The 20,260-nt window shown below is 42.7% G+C and overlaps 1 protein-coding gene across 1 annotated transcript in view; it reads left to right on the top strand.

The window, feature by feature from the left end:
* The window catches only part of SOCS6 (suppressor of cytokine signaling 6), a 76,120-nt gene extending 65,562 nt beyond the window's left edge, over positions 1 to 10,558 (top strand). Inside the window, exons 6-7 of the transcript XR_007411715.1 lie at positions 6,482 to 6,571; positions 9,274 to 10,558. The gene's annotated coding sequence lies outside the window, so the exon portion shown is untranslated. The remainder of the gene's footprint in view (positions 1 to 6,481; positions 6,572 to 9,273) is intronic.
* The last annotated feature ends 9,702 nt before the right edge of the window (positions 10,559 to 20,260 follow it).

The following is a 20,260-nucleotide window of genomic DNA, read 5'->3' as shown; positions in this document are numbered from 1 at the left end:
AGATTCGAAGTTTTCCAGGGCAGGGAATATGTTTTCTACTTGCTTTGCAACCTTTGCTATATTAGCTGTGTGAACTGTAGGCCCTCAATAAGATGCTTGTTCAAAGAGAATGAAATAACCTAATTTTTCTTTTTAATTCAAATGGAACTATGACAATAGACAGGCAAAGCAGACAGAGCACTAGAGTCCATGGGACAGTGAAGGGTCAAGGTCAGTAGCACAGGGCTGCAGGGAGAAGTATCTGGGATGGTGGAAAGGTTCTGTTTGCACCGTCCAGTGGAAGCCATGGGCCATGTGTGGTGATTAATAGCACTTAAATTGTGGCTAGTACAAGTGAAGAAATGAATTTGTAATTTTATTCGATTTTAATTAAGTTAATTCAAAGTTTAAATATGGCCCCATGGGATTGACGGCCACTATAATGGGCTGTGCAGAACATGGAGGGTAATGGTGGACACTGAGGTATGTGGCCAGGGTTTGCATCCCAAGCTTGCCCTTCCTAATCGCTCGATAGTTGGGTTTCATGGTGTCCCCATCAGTAAGGGCTGTCGTAAAGACCATGAGTCAATACATGGGGTCAATGTGTGGAAAGTCTCCTGAGTCAATATATGGAATGCGTCGAGACATGGCAATGAATCATTCTAGTGCCTGGAGAAGAATCTGTCTGTGTGCTCTTATCGTTATTATTTTTATAAGGAGGATGTTTTAACTAATTAGATCATTAAATAATTGTTTGGTCTGATTTTTGCCCTCTTTTGACTTTTTGGGCCTCTGTGGTTCTACTCGTTAAACTGTGGGAATTGGTCAGTGCAATGTCTCTGGCTCTGAAAATTGATGTTCCTGTGAACTGGCAGCTTTAGCTTCTATAGATGATTGGGAGAAAAAAATCTGGCTTTTGATCTAGCTGTGGATTTATCCCTGAGGGATATGTGGACCCTCTGTCCTTCATTTCTGCATCGGATCGATGAGGAGAGCTTTGCCTCATTTTTTAGAGGTCCACATCTTAGAGCCACATGAGGGATATTAAATAATGTTTAAATAAATGATTACATTTCAAGTGTTTGGAACACGTTTCCTCCGAACTATCATAATCATAACATAGCAACAGTATTTATTGGGTGGTGTTTCTGGGCACTGGGCCAAGTGGTTTAGAGGCATTATTTCAGTTGATGTTCCCCTATGATGAGGGAAGATATTGTCACTGCTCTTTTAAGGGGACAGGACACAGGGGTCAGGCTCTGGGTCACTTAGCCAGTGAGCAGCAGAGGCAGGCATTTCTTTCTGACTCTGGGTCTTATATTCTGAAGGTTGTGGAATGACCTCTTGCAGCACGACAACATATATTTGTTAACTCTTAGTGTGTTTGCTGATATGCCTGAAAACCCTCAGTAATGGAGAAATGAGTTTTGAACTCTGAAAAATCTTGGAAACAGAAAGCAAGATGGCTGTTATAAAATGAAGAGATAGAAGATTTTGATCATTTATGCCCCTTTTGATAATGAGACTTCAGTCATTTGGAATTTGCTCTGGATAGTTTCTCTTGAGAAAGTCTCTCACCGTAGGGTTTCTTAAATTCTTGCCAACACACACACACACAAAAATCTTTCCTATGAAAACATACTCCTCGTTACCCTGGTTAACAAGTAAAGAATTATCTTGCTACTTGATAGCATCTATTTTTTTTTTAAGCTAAAAATCTCTAAATGTAAAAAGGAGGGGAATATCTATGGATGAATTCCTTGAGGCAAAACTGACATATTTTTTGGTTGCCTCTTGCCTAGAAAACTGTTTCCAGGGGATTTAGGGGTTTCCCCACTGCTGTTGGATCAATCAGCCCATTATCTCAGTCTTTCAGATTCATTCTGTGATTGGGTTCAGAGTACAACATGTGTTCCCACTCCAACAGCCATTTTTTCCAGTCTTTCTGATGGAAGAGCCACACTGGTGAGATTGATTGGCTTCAAACAACAAGTGCTTACCACTTAAAAAAAAAGTGTATATATATATATACACACACACACACACACACACACACAATTGTCAAGCCCTACTCTTGCACCTAAATCTCCTGCTACAGAGTCTGAGGTCTCTTACTCAAGATCTTTTAGAAAATCACACCTGCACGTTTTGCTTCTTAGCCCTGGTCCCATCTGCTTTATTCTTGGACACCCTCCGGTGGAGTCAGTGACTCATTTTGCTTCGGTCCAAGACCCAAGTCAGCCCAATGAAGACCAATAGTTATCACTTCCTGGACTTTGAGTGAGTTACCAGGGATTTAAATAAGGAAACTGGTAGCTCTGGAAACTACTGGACACTGTCTTAGGAGCAAGAAGGAATCCAGTTAGGGGTTAAACTTGTCTAAGAAGAACAGAGTTAAGGAAAGAAATAGGGCCCCCCTTTTTTTTTTTTTCCATTTCTTTAAGACCTTGCCTTATCTGAAGTATAATCTGGACTTTTTCAGTCAAATGGACCCTTAATTCCTCTATTATTTAGGTGAGTTTGAGTTGCATTTTCCTTAACCAATAATGGGAAGCATCTTACCTGATGTAGAGGGCATAATATACAGGCTAGGGAGCATAATAGCTCCTGGGCTTACAAAGATGACTAAGGCATATGTACCCTCAAAATATAGGAGTTTATAATTCAAGAATCTTCTTTTCCCCATTTAATGTGTTTGTTCTTGCAAGGCAGTGGGCAGGATTACTTTTTATGGTGTCATTAAAATTTTTTAGTATGTATTTTGAATTGAGATATAGTTCAAAGGCCATAAAACTCACCCTTTTAAGGTGACCAAGGCCCTGGTTTTCATATATTCATGAGGTTGTGCATCCAGCACTATCTCACTTCAGAACCTTTCCATCCCTTCTCCATACACCCCCAAACTCACATCCATTAGCAGTCACCCCTCATTCCACCTTCCCTCCCCAGCCTCTGACAACCACTAATCAACTCTCTCCCTCTAGGGATGTGCCTGTTCTGGATACTCCATATAAGTGGAATCATACAATATGTGCCTTCTGTGACTTCCTACTTTTACTTAGCATAGTATTTTCAAGGCTCATTGGTTTTTACATCTATCGATTCTTCATTCCTTTTTTGTGGCTGAATGATAGTCCATTGCATGGATATTCAATATTTTGTCTACTGATCCATCAGTTGATGGACATTTGAGTTATTTCTACTTTTTGTTTATTGTGAATGTTCATGCTGCTATGAACATTCATGTACAAATTTTTGTGTGGATATATGTTTTGCTTTCTTTCTTTCTCCTTCCTTCCTTCCTTCCTTCCTTCCCTCCTCCTCCTTCCTTCCTTCCTTCCTTCCTTCCTTCCTTCCTTCCTTCCTTCCCTCCCTCCTCCTTCCAGATTTTACTTATTTATTTGAGAAAGTTGAGTGAGCCAGAGAGAGAGCATGAGCAGAGGGAGGGGGGCAGAAACAGACTTCCCACCAGGAGGAGCTTGACGTGGGGCTGGATCCCAGGACCCCGGGATCATGACCTGAGCCAAAGGTAGATGCCCAACTGACTGAGCCACCCAAGCTCTTCTGGATATGTTTTCATTCTCTTGGGTTTATGTGTGGAGCTATTTATAAGTGGAACTGTTGGGTAATATGGTAATGTTATGTTTAACTTTTTGAGTAACTACTAGACTATTTTCCCTAGTGGTTACACTGAACAAGAAAATAAGACTTCTGTTCTCATGGAGTTTATAGGTACTAATGTTATAACAGATTGCAACTTTGAAAAAAAACTAGACCAGAGAGAAATCGTACAGTGTCTCATACATGGTAGCCTTTAATATAATAAAAACTTCCTTTGAAATCGTTACTATAAAACAGAAATTTGGTCCCCTGGCAACCCCTTCATAAATAGTGATGCATAGTGTGTTTTTTCTGTGATGACACTAAAAGCCTGTAAATCAAATGTTTCTATTTCATCGCAACTAGAAAGTTAGACATTTATAAATCCTGCTAAGCATCTGACTGACAATTTATTATTACAGTGGGACACCAAGGAACTGTTAGGTCCATAAACATCTTTAAAAGTCTTTAAAAATTTCCAGAGAATCGAAAGCAAAAGATATTAGCAACATTATTGGGATTATAGGAATGAGAAAATCTAATTAGCCATAAATGGAAATAAAATACTTGAGATGGCAATTACTGCTCAAGAAGAATACAAAATGAGAAGGTACAGAAAGCATATTTAGGACAAAGTGCATTTGCTTTTTAAAAATTATTTTATTGCAATTACCAAAGTATGTTAGCTTATCTGTGGTGCTATATGAACAGTAATAATGGCATTGTGGGCACGGAATGCACAACAAACAAAATCCAGCTGACCTTTATCTTCAGCGCCCCATTTCATGCAAGCTGTGACTTTCCCAAAAGGTATTTGAAATCACCTTATGGTAATTAATTTGTGACAGTTAGAAAAAGGCTTGAGGACAGTGCCAAGGAAAATTCCACATATCGTGGTGGTGGAGGGGATCATAGAATTTAAGGCTGGAAGAGACGTTAGTTTTCCCAGTGTGCCATCCCTCTCTCCAGCCCCCCTCCCCCCTTCCCACCCCTGGACCACCCCCACCCCAGGCCCCCTGCACAGTTGCTGAAATAACAAACCTGCTGTTGAAAAGTTACCAGTCTCTAGTTAAACATTCCTGTTCTAGAAGCATGAAGATAGTAATTGCAACCCCATCTACAATAGTAAAACATTGGAGCGACCAAAATGTCTTACGCAGCAATAAGTCACTGGTATACAAATGGAAATTATATCTGTGGATATTTGGGGAAGTTTTTTGTTATGCTTTTAAATGAAAAAAAAAAAAAAGCAGAATATAAACCTGCATTTGTATTATGCTTAAAACTAACTGTGGCCTGGAAGATGGAAGATATGCAAAATAGAAATAGTTCTTTTTGCTTGTGTTTTCTTTTCTTTTAAACATTTATAAATTTTCTGTAATTTTGCTTAGTCAGTGTTCTTATATCAAATTAATAAATGGAAAAGGATACTTTTTTTTTTCTTAAAAGCAGATAAAGTAAAAAGGGGGCTAACATTTTGTTGTGGGGACAAGAATTTACAATGGCATCCTCCAGGAGTCAGAGACAATGATCAAAAAATGTATATATTAAGTTTTAAGTTCATTTGGTGAAGTAAGCAAATATTCCATACCTTCTATCTTTTTTAAAACCATTGTAGCCATTCGTTGAATTTATGTTTGCAATTTAATATGAGCCAGGGGATCATTAAAAAGGAACGGTTTTAAGAGAAAAACGTTAGCCAATTCTTAAGACAAATCTAATTACATTTTCACTTATATCCCTCCCCTCCCCTCAAAAAAAAAAAAAAAAATCTCCTGTCTCACTCTGCCCCATGTAGCTTATTGGCAGAAAGAGCTTCCCTTTGGCTTATCTTAATATATCTTTATTACTTGGATTTCTGCAGTTTAGTGTTTGGAGGCAGGGACACATGATCTTTCATTCTTGTGCCTTCTATTGTCTGGAGACCCATAAAAGCAGAGGGTTGACAGGTTCAGCATTTTGTTCTTATTATCTGCCCAGGCCATTAAATACTGTGATTAGTGCTGGTGGCATTACAGCAGTTCGTAAAGGATAATGTCTTTTATCTTAGGATGCAGATTTTCAAATAGAGAAGAGTCTAAGTTTTGGGGATAAAAAAAGGTCAACCACAGCAAACTCAATTTGAAATTATCTGAAAACCAATATTCTGTCAATGTGGAATGACTAGATATCTCTAATTTCAGCTTCTTTGACGATTTATGAAAATTAACATCAAAGATTTAAGACTAAGTGGAAATTAGCATTAGTGTAGTAAGCAAAAATAAACATATTCTAGGGCACCTGGGTGGCTCAATGGCTCAGCGTTTGCCTTCGGCTCAGGGCATGAGCCCGGGGTCCTGGGATCGAGTCCCCCATTGGGCTCCCTGCATGGAGCCTGCTTCTCCCTCTGCCTGTGTCTCTGCCTCTCTCTGTGTATCTCTCATGAATAAATAAATACAATCTTTTAAAAAAATAAACATATTCTAGTGGTACTTAGAGAACAAAAGATCTATTCTAATTGAGAGGAGGAGTATCACTTTCCTCTTTCAGTACATCTGAAGTTCCTATGGATCTGCTATTTCTTACATAGTCTATTTAGATGTGGAATCAAATAAAGGGCAAGTCAAATATTTTTTAGTTTTACTCTAAATGGGCTGTAAACCTCAGGATCTGGGTGGAGTTGTATCACACAGGCTATAATTTCTTAGTTTTCCCCCTTAGAATAATTTAGCACAATTTTATTACAACCCTCTTGGCTCTCTGATAATTAGATAAAAGAGCTCCTAATCTTTAGGGTAAGGTAAGGTAAACCTTTAATAAGTAATTCTGATTTTCTTTTTTGTGGAACTTTGCTTTCATCTTATGGCGAGCTGTCGCTCTGGTAGTTATCCCTGTTTTCTCTTTGTTTTGGTTACCTTGGAAGGTGACCAGCTTCTTGAAATGGTGGCTCTTCGGGATTTGGCCGAGATCAGCAGTGGCTGGCAGGGCTCCTCCATCTGTCGTCGGCTGGTGGGTATGTCTGCTTGACAAGAATCTGAAGTCACAGTTGAATCCCCACAGGGTGACTGGGACAGCACTGGGAACAGAAAAGCAAAGACTGAAATGTCTCAAAATAATTTGAGAGCTTGCCAGTATATGTTTAATGAAAACATTTTCATCAAGACTTTTTAATTAAAACACAGCCGTCAAATAGACTTAACAATATGAATCCGTTCTTTAAAGAGAAAAGGAATTAGAAATTTAGGAAAATGCAAGGGAAACCACCCATCAGGGTATCCAGATAGCTAAGCAAAAAGGTGGGTGCATATGAAATTATCCCAAGTGACACTGTTTAAAAGGGTCCTAGATGATGATTAACCAGAATAGTGTCCTTCTGGCCTGAACTTAACTCTGCTGACATTGTGGGTGTTTGTACCGAAGCGGCACCATTGCTAGATCAGTGGGCACAACGCCCCGACTAAACAGACATGGGCTTGCTTTGATAGGTGACCATTCATGTATTTGTGGAAAACCCACTTTGGCTGCTAAGTTCTTGAACATGTCACTTAGATTTCACTGAAACAAGGAAACTCGTTCTTTCTTTCTTAACTTTTTTTTTTTAAGGTTTTATTTATTTATTCATGAGAGACATACAGAGAGGCAGAGACACAGGCAGAGGGAGAAGCAGGCTCCATGCAGGGAGCCTGACGTGGGATTTGATCCCGGGTCTCCAGGGTCAGGCCCTGGGCTGAAGGCAGCGCTAAACTGCAAAGCTACCTGGGCTGCCCTTGTTCTTTCTTTCTTAACTTCTCTTCTCAAATGCTTTAGTATTTCATTCATGCCGTCCCTGCCTCCTTCTCTTCCTCCCTCACTATCTCTTTCTCTCTCTCTCTCTCTCTCTCTCTAACACATACACACCCTACTTCTTCTGATTTGTTTCTTTATTTTGCAACTTGTAGACTTTTTTTTTTCTTTAAGATCTTATCTTTAGGTAATCTCTACACCCAAAATGGGGCTCAAACTTACAACCTTGAGATCAAGAGTTGCATGCCCCACCAACTGAGCCAACCAGGCACTCCAACTGGTAGGATGGCTCCTGTAATGACACTGAGGTGCAGCCACCAGGTACTGCAGAGACTTTCTTCCTGTAAAGCCTCTCTGTTGCCTAAGCCCCTATCCTGTTAGTATCGTGCAGGTGAGACAGCCTGGACCAAGGTCCTCAGGACAGAAGAGTTTTTAAAAGTTTCCCAGGGCCAATGTCCTCCCTGTCCCATAGAGTTCTTGACAGCTGGCTAGACTCAGGATGTGCAGGGAGGACGTGTACAGTGTTCATGGGCCTCAGGGCCTGGAAGAGCCAGCCCTGCTCTGCGGGCTCTGCAGCCACTTCTTGTGTGTCTTCTGCTGGATGCCTTCCCTGGTTCTCTGGCACTTCAAGTGTATTTGGGGAACAAGTCTTGCACAGGACCTTTTCATAAAAACATGGGGATTATGGTAACGATAGTTCTTCCACCCCAGACACTAAGTTTGGTATCGGATGATTTATAGTCTGGAGGATGTCATAATGAAAGGCTCCTGAGTGAGAACAGCCTTGAATACAACTGGAGAAAACCTGAGGTTCCATTAATGGTAAGGAAGCAACAGGCCTGGGCTGCTGGGAGGTGAACTGACTGCAGTGTGTGGATAGGTTTCTGGGTGCCACTGCGATAAAGTACTGGGTGGCTTAGAACCACTGAAATGCATTCTCTTGCAGCTCTGGAGGCTAGAAGTCCAGAATCAAAGGGGTTTGGCAGGATTGATTCTTTCTGGAGGCTCTGAGAGAGAGAGTCTTGCCTCTCTCGAGCTTCTGCTGGTTGCTGGCAGTCCTTGGCTTGTGGACACATCACTCCGATTCCTGTGTCCATTGTCACATGGTGTTCTCTGTATACTGTGTTCAAATGTCCCTCTTCTTATGAGGACACCAGTTAATGGAGAGAGCCCTCTAGATGCTGGTATGACATTGTCTGAATTGATTGTATCTAAATTGATTGTATCTGTAATGACCCTATTTCCAAATAAGACTGCACTCACTGGAGTGAGGACTTGGACATAACTTTGTGGGGGACACAGCTCTACCTAGGACATGGCAATCTCCACACCTGTCTGTATTTGCAGCTCTACTTTGCCTTCCTCTGTACTCAACATCTGTGCTCTTTGGCACTGTGGACATTTTGCACAGACAGCTCTTGGGGATGGGACTGTCCTGGGCCTTGCAGGTACCTAGCAGCCTTCCTGGCCTCCTTGGCCTCTATTAGTCCCCGCAGCCTTTCCCCACATAGCTGTGATGACTACAGAGGCCTCCAGGGGACAAAATCACCTGTGGTCGAGAACCGTTGCTTCACAGTGATTGCGCTTTTACCAAATCCCACGTATATTTTAAGAGTTATCCTCCTATGTATTTAGGGCAGCCCCGGTTAGCCCAGTGGTTTAGTGCCACCTTCAGCCTGGGGTGTGATCCTGGAGACCCAGGATAGAATCCCACATCGGGCTCCCTGTGTGGAGACTGCTTCTCCCTCTGCCTGTGTCTCTGTCTCTCTCTGTGTGTGTCATGAATAAATAAAATCTAAAAAAAAAAAAAAAAAAAAAAAAGAGTTATCCCCCTATGTATTTAGTACTTAAAGATCCATGACTATACTATCTTTCTGTATCATTGCCAAATAACTCTCTGATTTTTTTTTAATTTTTATTTATTTATGATAGTCACACAGAGAGAGAGAGAGAGGCAGAGACACAGGCAGAGGGAGAAGCAGGCTCCATGCACCGGGAGCCCGACGTGGGATTCGATCCCGGGTCTCCAGGATCGCGCCCTGGGCCAAAGGCAGGCGCTAAACCGCTGCGCCACCCAGGGATCCCCAACTCTCTGATTTTTAAAGATAAGTTTCATAGTATCTTTTATTAATATTACTATGCTTGCATGTTTGGCTTGTAATTCCCTGATAAATGACCATCCATCCTTTCATTCCGTTTATGTAGTTCCTATTTCAGCATTTCTGCAACTACCACCACCCACCGCTCATCTAGCAAACCTGAGTCTGTTCTGGCCCTACTTCTCTCCAAAGCAGAGGGGGTGTTGTGCTGTCAGTAGAGAGAGAAACTCTTTTAGCCTCACCTTGTCTGTGCCCCAAGATTAAGCTACGTTATTAAAAAGAGAGAGAGAGAGAATCGTCTATCCTACGATTTTTCTGCTGAAGCAACATATCTGTTGGACAATATGAAGAACCCACCCAGGGTAGTATCCTTCCCATGTCAATCCTTGCGAAGGTTGATGCTGCTGAAGAGAAGGAAGACTCTTCCTTTCTAAGCCTGTGACCTGGACACTTGGCTTCTGAGTCAGTTTGTGAGGGGGGACCAGGTGGATAGACTTGTACCCCGCCCTGAAACGGCCCACACTGGTCCAACTTGCTCCTGCTTCTGTGATGATGCCACAGAGCCTCAGAGGGCATGGCCTCTAGAAATGAGCAGAGCTTCCTGGTTCTGCAAGTACCTTCTGAAATGCTTCTTTTGTTTCTGGAATGCACTGGATAGTCTCTTTTGCAAGCAAACCTTCAAAATCCTTGAGAAGCGAGCAGTAAGTTACAGTTTAACATTGGCTATCTCCAACCAGAGGAGACAAATTCCTGAGGCTTTGAAAATTGAAGAGAATGGCAAACATTTGGTTCATTTAATATCGGGTAATGAATTGGAGGTGCCTTTCCTGGTCCCGCCCGGCTCTGCTTGCCACCCACTCATCTGTCATCTTGCTCAACTGTCACCTACACAAAGCCTTTCTTTCCCCTCCCAGGCAGTGCTAATGGCTTCCTCTTCTGGGTCCCCCAGCCCTTTGTGTACCCTATATTTAGAACTGAATGAATTGTTCTGTAATGATTTGTTTATGTATCTGTCTTTCTCCCCCAGCAGGTGATGAGCTCCGAGCAGCCAGGGACTCTGTCTTCCTCATTTTCATAGACCCATCTCTTTTTGTGGAATAAACCGTAGTCTATTTTCACATCTTTCTCAACTCCTTTCTGATTCCTGTGGCCATCAGCGTCACCCCTAAGTGCCCCAAGCCTATCAGAGTGAAGAAATGCGGCTAGCTCTCCTGCGTATGGGGGGCTCTCTCCCTCTCGCTATGTGTATTGTCCCTTCTACTAGGAGTGAATCTTCCCAAGTGTCATTTTCAAGATTGGTTGGGAGCACAGCCCTGGGTGTTGCTTGTGGTATTCTGTGCTTGGCCTAACACAGGATTTAACACACACCACTGTGGTTGCCTGCCTGTCTGCTTTACCCCTGGCCCGAAGGATCCTCCAGTAAACTAAGTTTCCCTGCCTCCTAACAGAGACCCCTCATGCTCAGTGCTCAGGGAGTATTTGTTGAATTACATTTCTTACAAAATCCGTGTGATGTATCATGAAACTTTGTAATAAGGTTTCAAAGAAGGGGCACCTGGGTGGCTCAGTTGTTTAGGCATCTGCCTCTGGCTTGGGTGGTGGCCCCGGGTTCCTGGGATCAAGCCCTACGTCAGGCTCCCTGCTCAGTGGGGTGTCTGCTTCTCCCTCTCCCTCTGCCATTCCCCCCACCTGTGCTCTCTCTGTCTCTGTCTCTCTGTGTCAAATATATAATTTTTTTAAAAAGTAGAAAGAGAACATAATCAGAAATTAGAAAACTTGAGTTCTTGTCCAGGTTTTCCTATGTACACATGGGAAGGAAAATAAAACATAAAAGTTTGCCTACATGTAAAAGTGCTCTAGAGAAAAGTAGACATGAGCAAAGAAAAACAGGCCCCTGCCAGGAAGGAGGACCCACAGTGCAAAGACAGTGCAAAATCAGACAAGTCAGCTTAGTAGCAACTGGGATCTTTTTTCTTTTAAAGAGTTTATTTATTCATGAGAGACACAGAGAGAGGCGGAGACACAGAAGGAGAAACTGGCTCCATGCAGGGAGCCCAATGTAGGACTCAGTCCCAGGACTCTGGGATCACGCCCAGAGCCAAAGGCAGACGCTCAACCGCTGAGCCACCCAGGTGTCCCTAGCAACTGGGATCTTAACTAGATCAGATGGGAGGGGAACAGGGACTCTTCCTGTCACAATGGGTCGACAGTGCAAGGACCAGAAGGGCAGGCCTATGCCCAGAGAGGAAGGCTGGCACCACGATTGCCCCAGGGAAGACAGAAAAAAAGAAAAAAGAATCATTCCTTGGTTTTGCATAAAGACAGTGCTTTAAGCCTGAGGTATCTTTATTTAAGCATATCTGCCATTTATTTTTAAAGATTTTGATTTATTTATTCATGAGACAGACACAGAGAGAGAGAGAGAGAGAGGCAGAGACACAGGCAGAGGGAGAAGCAGGCTCCATGCAGGGAGCCCGATGTGGGACTTGATCCCAGGTCTCCAGGATCAGACCCTGGGCTGAAGGCGGCCCTAAACTGCTGAGCCACCCGGGCTGCCCCACATATCTGCCATTTATCCCCTGGTAAAGCTACTGAAATGAAGCTGTGGCAACTGTGTGGCCTTGCTGGGGCGGCGGGATGGGGAGAGGGGTGAGCTCATGCTCTGGCAACACTCCTAACATGATTGGGACTTGGAACAGGACACCTGCCCTGACTGCCCTGGGTGTGGCCAGTGCTGGCTACCTGTGCAACCAGGGGCAGGTCGTTCACAGTCTTTGATTTGAGCCTCAGGATCTTTCTCTATAAAAATAAGGACACATATTTACATTATGAATCTTAGGCCATAATTAGCTTCGACGTTTTTATAACTATATGAAATTGTTTATACCATCCCTCCATGGGCCGCGCCAGGAGGGCAGAACTCATCCTGTGTCATCCTCACCGAGGCATCCAACTGGCAGTCACACACAGTGGCTGTTTTAAAATGGAATTTATTCTCTGACAAATGTAGAGCTGTTTCTCTTTCAATTGCTATCTCTTGTGCGTTGGATACCTCAAACCTCTCTTTTTCCACCTTCCTTCCTCATCTGGGCCTCAGCTGGGCATTGGTTGGAAGACCTAGCAATGTGTGGCCTACGCGTGTGGTCTGAGCTTCCTCACAGCATGGTGGCTGGGATCCCAGGGCGAGTGCCCCAAGCAAGAGAACTAGGGGAAAGACCATGTTTCTTTTTGTTTGTTTTTTTTATGGCCTTGTGGTGGAAGTTATAGAGTCTCACTTTGCCATGCTTTGCTGGTAAGGAAGCCATGAAGGTGCCCCCGGGCCCAAGAGGAGGAACACAGAATCCACACTCAGTGGGAGGAGGGTTGATGTCACATTGTACGAGAGCGTGTGGAATGAGATTTAATTTGGGCCTTATGTGGGAAATAAGATTTTCCACAATGAGTGAATTTTCACCAGTTTGTGGTAGAGTGAGGAAAATAAAGCCATATTGTTGCCATGTAGAGGAAAGTCCTTGATTCTGAGGTTGATTAAGTTTTGGGGTGGAAATGTTCTCAATTCAGTGACGTGCAATCATCATACCTGGTGGTTCTTTTTCTTAATGTCCTCACCATGCGCAATTAGGCCAGGCCGCAAGGTTTTGTGAAATTCACAATCTGGCCTTTTGTTTGCACCCACTTTTCCATTCATTGTGGTAGGGTCTTGGACAGCATTCCCAGTAAGGGATCACTCATTCGTTGAACACCTCTGGTAATCCGGGGCTCTCCTCATGGAAAGAGTGGCCAACCTCACTGTTACCAGCTCTCAATAGGATAAAGTTCTAACTCACCTCCCTGCTCTAACTCAGCCCCCTGATCTTGAACCTTCCCTCTCTATTTACTTGGTGGATTTCTATTAGGTAAAATAGACTGTATTTTCTCACCACCCCACGGTTATGTTTTCCTTTTTCCAGGTTATACAACCTAATTCTGGTAAATGTTCTCTATGTGATCCATACATAGATCAGGTTCTAGGTGAGCTTTGATAAAATGGTAGTATTAACTCGGTCTTCTAGGATCCCCCGGTATTCTCAATTTGTTCATGTTGGGATTATGATCTTCAGGGTTCTTGCTGGCTATACATTTCTATATTCTATCCCAGGACCCTGAGATCATGACCTGAGCTGAAGGCAAATGCTTCACTGGCTGAGCCACCCAAGTGCCCTTCTATAGCCATCTTCTGACCCTTCACCTAAGTCATTAACTGGAACGGTGAACAGGGTGGGCTTGAGGAGAGAACCCTGGGTCACTTCTCTGGTTGATTAACCCTAAGTCGGGGTGACTTTGTCCATGCACCTTACTGCATTACTCTTGTCGAATGCCTTTCTGAAATTAACACGTCCTAGACTCAGCATCCTCTGGGTCCTGCCAGTTTTATCTTTTCAATCTCCAGGAGCAATAATGCGAGAACTGATGAATTTGTTTTTAGTGTGTTTGGATAGGCTTCTCATGACCTCTGCTCTCCCTTTTGTCACAAAGCATCTGTTTTACAACCTGTTTTCACATTTTACTGAGAGTTCATTTCAAACCTAGTCCTGTAGTTCCTGAGAGCCGTGTTTACTACTTAATCTACACGGGAGCAAGAGTTGCCATCTCTCTTTTTGGACCTGTTTCCTTCCATGTTCCAAATTTCTCATAGTTTTCTTAGTGTGGTTTAAACTTGCATCTTTTGGGGTCTGGGAATGAATTGTTCCGTACCTGGGAGCCAGGGTGATTAGGTTCTATGTGTCAAGCCAGAGCCAGTCTTTGCCTACCTAATTCCGGAGTCTGGACAACTTGATTATCAATTATCAACCACCGCTTAGCAACAAAATTGACCAACAAATAGCAACCGCAACCACAGATGTTTGGGGGTATAAATGGAGCTCTCCAGTGGACATCTCAAAGAAGAAAATGACCCAGTAATGTCAAGGGTGTTGGGATAAAATGAGGGGCCAACGGGAATTGTATTATTCCTGTGATATCATGAATGTCCAGGCTGATAGGGCCTAAGGAGACATAAATAAAGCTTAAATAACTCTAGCTTAAATAATGATAATACTCTGAGATGTTGCACTCAGCTCAGTATTCCATCATGTTCATAGCCCCCACCGAGTCTGAGTCTGTCATAACTAATCCCACGTTGATAATGGCTTTGCTCTGTTTTCAAATACTTAATTGATGAATTATCCTCAAGGAGTTACTTAAGGATTGTCAAGAATTTATCAGAGGTTTGCTTGGAGAAAAATGAGTTTAAATTTAAGTTAAATCCTTTTGTTTCCATGGATTGTATCCTGGCACCCAAGCCAGTTTTATTATTTACAGGAAAAACCCTGTCATGTATGCACGACAGTGAAGTGGTCTGTCGTACATTGCTGCCTCAACACTACGTCTTTCTCTCTTTGGCTTGAGTCCCGTAAGGCCCATCATTCTTGCATCTTCGCATTAGAATCTTGTTCTTTCTTAACACACAATGTTATTTCTAAAATTTTGCTTTACTTTTCTTTAAAGGTGTATACTCTTCCAATCAGAGTGATCTTACATGACAGGTACTTCTGGGAACCTCTCACTTGCATTTCCCTTACAAATCTGGATCATCGAGCTGTCCACTCCTCCTCGGCCCCCACTTTCTTTTGCACAGTCTGTTCCATATGGACTCTCTCCCCCATTGTGCAGTTCTGTTGCCCCAGGAGATAGTCCTTCTGGAAGGATTGGAAGGCTCCACGGGCCCTTGCTCCCATATGGCCCACATCTGGTCCCTACAAGATGCTAATTCTGTACTTGGTCATCTCTGCCAGGATAGACTGCTTCCATGACTGCCTTAGCCCATTCGGGCTGATGCCTCTCCTTTGAAATCATTCTGCACCCCCAGATGCCATCCAGGCCTGCGATCAAGCAGGGAGAGGAAGCCCTGAGCATCTCCAGAACGCCTCAGTATTCTTGAGAAGACTGAGGCTTTATCCCCAGCTTTCCTCTTTTCTGAACTCTCTCCAGGATCACCCTTAGTGGTCCATTTATGGCAATTCAGGCTTCTCCTGGCGTGTACCTCAGAACTCCCCCAGCCTCTACCTGCTGCCTAGTCTCCCAGCTGCTTCCACAGCATTAAGTGTTTGTTACAACTGCACCCCCATGTTTCGGTACCAATTTCTGTCTTAGTCTGGGCTGTTATAACAAAAATACCATAAACTAGGTGGCTTATAAAGTACTTTATTTCTCACATTTCTGGAGGCTGGGAAGTCCAATATTAAGGCATCAGCAGATTCGGTGTCTGGTGAGACTCTGCTTCCTCCTCAATGACTATCTTCCTACTGTAACCTCACATGGCAGAGGGAACAAAAAAGCTCTCTGGGGTCTTTTGTATTAGGGCATGAATCCCATTCATGAGGACTCCGCCCCCAAGACTTAATCACCTCCCAAAAGTCCCACTTTCCAATACCTTGGGAGTTACCTTGGGAGTTAGATTTCAATGTAAGAATTTTGGGGAAATATCAGCATTAGATCTGTTCCAAGCCCTGCAGCAGCTGGTGAGGTTGTTGAGTATTCCTTACCTAGCCCACTGGAGTCAGATGCTGTTCACTGTCCCCTCTAGATGGTGGTGGTGGTGGTGGGGTGGGCAGTGACAGTCAAGCTCTCCGGGGAATCCCTTGGACGTGCTGCCAGGGGAGGTCCTGGATCTCTGCGGAGAAGCCTCTTCCAAGCTCATCCCCCAAACCCTTCAATCCTTTCATACTCTCCAAAGGGTGGAGCTTTATTTAACCATCTGCCTTTGAAACATTGCAAGTCCTACTAGGTGATTCGTTTCATAACTTGCTTTAACATCAGATGTGTAGAGGTATTATTTTCCTTTAGCTGCCTTAACAAAGTGCCATAACTTTAGTGGCTTAAAAGAGACATTTATTCTCTCACTGTTATGGGGTCCAGAAATCTGAAATCAGCTTGTTAACCAGGGTGTGCTCCCGCTGAAGGCTCTAGGGGAAAGTGCCTTCTATCCAATGGCTATTGTCTTTACAAGGTAAAGGAGAGGCCCACCCGAATCTAGTCTGACCTCACTTTAGCTTGATCACATCTGCAAAGACTCTGTTTCCAAATGAGGTCACTTTATCTGGTCTTGGAGTTAGGATTTAAGCCTAGCTTTTGGGGGAGCACAACCAAACCCACCACCCTAGGTTACTTGGTGCCCCCGGTGAAACTGTCAGGACAAAATGTGTTTATATACACGCTTAACAAACTTAGTGAGCTAAGCTTGATGATGAAACTGCATTAAAAAACAAAAGCAAAATAAGAAAACAAAAGCATTTGTCTTTTGCTGGTAGTATCTCCATATGGAGTTGCTACAGCAATTAGGTTCTTGGTTATGATTATCTTATATGACTTCCCACTCAGTTTTTCCTCCAGTTTGAGCTTTTGGGGGTAGAGGCCCCACGTTTCACTTCCTTTATGTCCTTCCAGGGTTCCTAGCTCCCTGCTAGGTACAGAGGACTTGCTAAGGAAGAGAAAATGATGACCATTCTCTCTTGCAGCAGCATGAAAACCTCAGCTGTAGCATGAGAGATTTTGGTGAAATGCTTCCTGATATTGAAAATAATGCACATTGGCATATATTCCTGAGGAAGGGTGGGGAATTGCTGTCTCTGGGACTTAGAGTCCAGGGCAGAGCTTGGGGAAGCATGCTATCCTAACTCACTGACTCAGAGAGATCTCCATTCAAAGAAAGACACACCGTAACTTTACGTATCAGTGAGAATGACCCAATGCTGTCAAATGTCACCGTAAGGCTTTATGAATATAAATGCATCATAATTGCAGATGTTAAATCTCAGAATTGATGAAATATGGTATTGAAACAGAACATCATCTCGTTTTGTCTGGGCAAAGGAAAGAGCGAGCTGGCCTTTGGGCAGGATGCCTGCCTTCCCCAGCCCCCAGAGCCTGAGGTGTGGTGGAGCCTGGGATTTTATTTGGAAGGGTGTGGTGTGGCGATGGAGCATGAGTTGTGCAATCTGACAGACGTATAGTAGTATTCTGGTTCTCAGAGTCTCGGTCTCCTTATCTGTAAATGTGGAATAACAATATAGGGCCTTTGTGAGGATTCAGTGACCTAAATGAACGCACCCAGCTCAGAGCCTGGCCCCTGGGAGTTTCTTCTTCCCTTTCCTGTGCTCCTCCCTCTTGCCTCTCCTGGGAAGCTCACAATGAAGAAGTAGAAAATAACTTAGACTATAGCATGACCTCAGACAATTTAAATTTTGCAGACTTACTTCTTTGGATCCCAAATAGAATGCTTCATATCTCATTACTCTCCCATATTTTATTTGTTTGCTGCTGCTGCTACTGCTGCTGCTGCTGCTGCTGCTGCTGCTGCTGCTGCTGCAATAAATCACCATAACTGTTGTGGCTTGCTCCAGCATGGATTTCTTCTCTTACAGTCCTCAGGGGCTGAAGTCTGATGCAGGTGTCTCTAGGCTAAAGTCATGATGTGGGCATGTCTGTATTTGGGGACTCCAGTGGAACCTGTCTCAGACTCTTTCCAGTGCCTGGAGGCTCCCTGCCCTCCTTGGCTCCTGGCTCCTTTCACCAGTGTTAAGCCCACTAGGTTACATCCATCTCCATGCCCTTTCTTCAGTGGACACATCTCCTTCTGATGTACTGACCCTCTGATCTCTGCTTCCATCTCCCACTTCCATTTTTAAAGATTTTAGGATGATTACGTTGGGCCTGGCCAGATAATCCAGGGTAGCCTCCCTGTTTTAAGGTCAGCCCATGAACATTTTTTTATTCCATCTGCAACCTTATTTCCCCTTTGCCATCCAAACTAACAGATCCACAGGCTCTAGGGATTAGGGCACAGACATCTTCAGGGGCCATGGTTCTACCTTCCCCACATATTATAAAGTAACTCTATATCTCCTGTTTCTTATTTGATTAGGAAGCCATTTGGTGTGGATTTTAAAAATTCTGTTGTTTGTTTTTTTTTTTTTTTTTTTTTTTTTTTTTTTTTTAATTTTTATTTATTTATGATAGTCACAGAGAGAGAGAGAGAGAGAGGCAGAGACACAGGCAGAGGGAGAAGCAGGCTCCATGCACCGGGAGCCCGACATGGGATTCGATCCTGGGTCTCCAGGATCGTGCCCTGGGCCAAAGGCAGGCGCCAAACCGCTGCGCCACCCAGGGATCCCAAAAATTCTGTTGTTTGAATTCTTACAATTCAGTTGATACTTCCAGCATGGCACTTGAGCACTTTATCAAAATGATCTATTTATTTATGTGTCTGTCTACCACACTAATACATACGCTTCTTAGGGAGATGTCTTATTCATCTTTGAATTCCCTGAACACAGAACAGAGTCACTGGTGTAAAATAGATTCTTAATAAATGATCATGGGATGGGAGTGGGTGAACCTTATTTATTTTGCTGCAATTTCCTATATTGTCTTTTTTGAAAAAAACTTACAAATGCCTTCCAAAACCCAAGTGTCTTTGGTTTCAAAACTTGTATTTGTCTTCTATATAACAATTTGTCATCTCATGTACTTTGAGAAATAAATGATTTGTTTCATTCTATTAAGTGGAAATTCAATATGAAATGCAGAAACATGAAAATAGTAATAAAAATTATTTCCAGGTGTCCTAAAAGTAGAATGAAGGGCTGTGGTATTTCTTAATATATATATAAGTAGGATTTTACTTCAAATAGGAAAGGAAATTGGACATTATTTTCCCAGGAAACTTTCGTTCTAATAACAATGAAGCATTCAGGTTTTTCATGATCCATGGAGGTGAATCTGTTACCCTTAGTTATGTGACTTTCCACTGTATTACACCAATGTCTGCATCCATACAAATCATCCATCCAAATTTTGGTTGAAGTCAAACATATTTATTGCATTATTCTGTGAATTTGACAGAATATGCAAACAATGTTCCGAGGGAAATGCCTGTTGTGTTTGTTGCTTTTCTTCCTTTGTCATTATTCTCTCTTCAGTTTGCTCATCTGGGCACAAAAGAGTGAAATAAAATCAACCTTTGACTCATTCTGAGATCATCCGTTAAAACTGATTGGCTGACAAAGATGGTCCACTTACCATATAGTCTCAGTCTTGCTTCTTTTCATTAATAGCATTTTCTTTACTGTGTACTCTTATCTCTCTTGTATTATTCCTTTCACTGGTTTTTATGCTCCTAACAGTCAACATTCTTTATTCCCAAAATCCTTGCTGAAGTAGTATTCCCTGTCTCTTTAGAAAAGCAGGCATAGACCTGCCTCTAAATCAAAGGCCTCAAGCATTGAAGGTAACCTCATGGCTTTTTGTAGACCTAGTGAAAATACACAGTCATTACTGCAAATGGACTCTTGTTCTACTGAAGAAAGATTTACCTGCTCCCTGGGATCTGCTTCTAGTGATGCTTGTCTGTGTGCAACGACTTTGTAGGAGTGAAAACTGGGCAATAGGATCAGTGCCTACAGCTTCATGACCAATAATTTCAACATTTCTAGTGGTGCTACAATTTTGAGATATGGTTGGAATAAATACTAGGACTGTGGTTTCCTCCAATGTAAAAAGGGGGGTTTAAATATAAATATTTCTCCTTTTAAAAAGCATTATTTAATTCTCCATCATTTGTTTCCAAAGCAACCTGTGAAAATACAGATTTTAAAAAAGAAAAATTATCCATAATCTCACCAACTGGGATGATAGCATTTTAGTGGTTGTTCATTCCAATTTTTGTGTAAATTTTAAATATGATATGACTGTGTGTATATATTATATATAAGCCACGCTATGTGTATATTCTTTTATTTTAA

The sequence above is a fragment of the Canis lupus genome, chromosome 1 (genome assembly GCF_003254725.2).
Source record: "Canis lupus dingo isolate Sandy chromosome 1, ASM325472v2, whole genome shotgun sequence".
Lineage (NCBI taxonomy): Eukaryota > Metazoa > Chordata > Mammalia > Carnivora > Canidae > Canis > Canis lupus.
The sequence above is the reverse complement of the archived record's forward strand: the minus strand, read 5'-3'. Positions and strand labels throughout refer to the sequence as shown.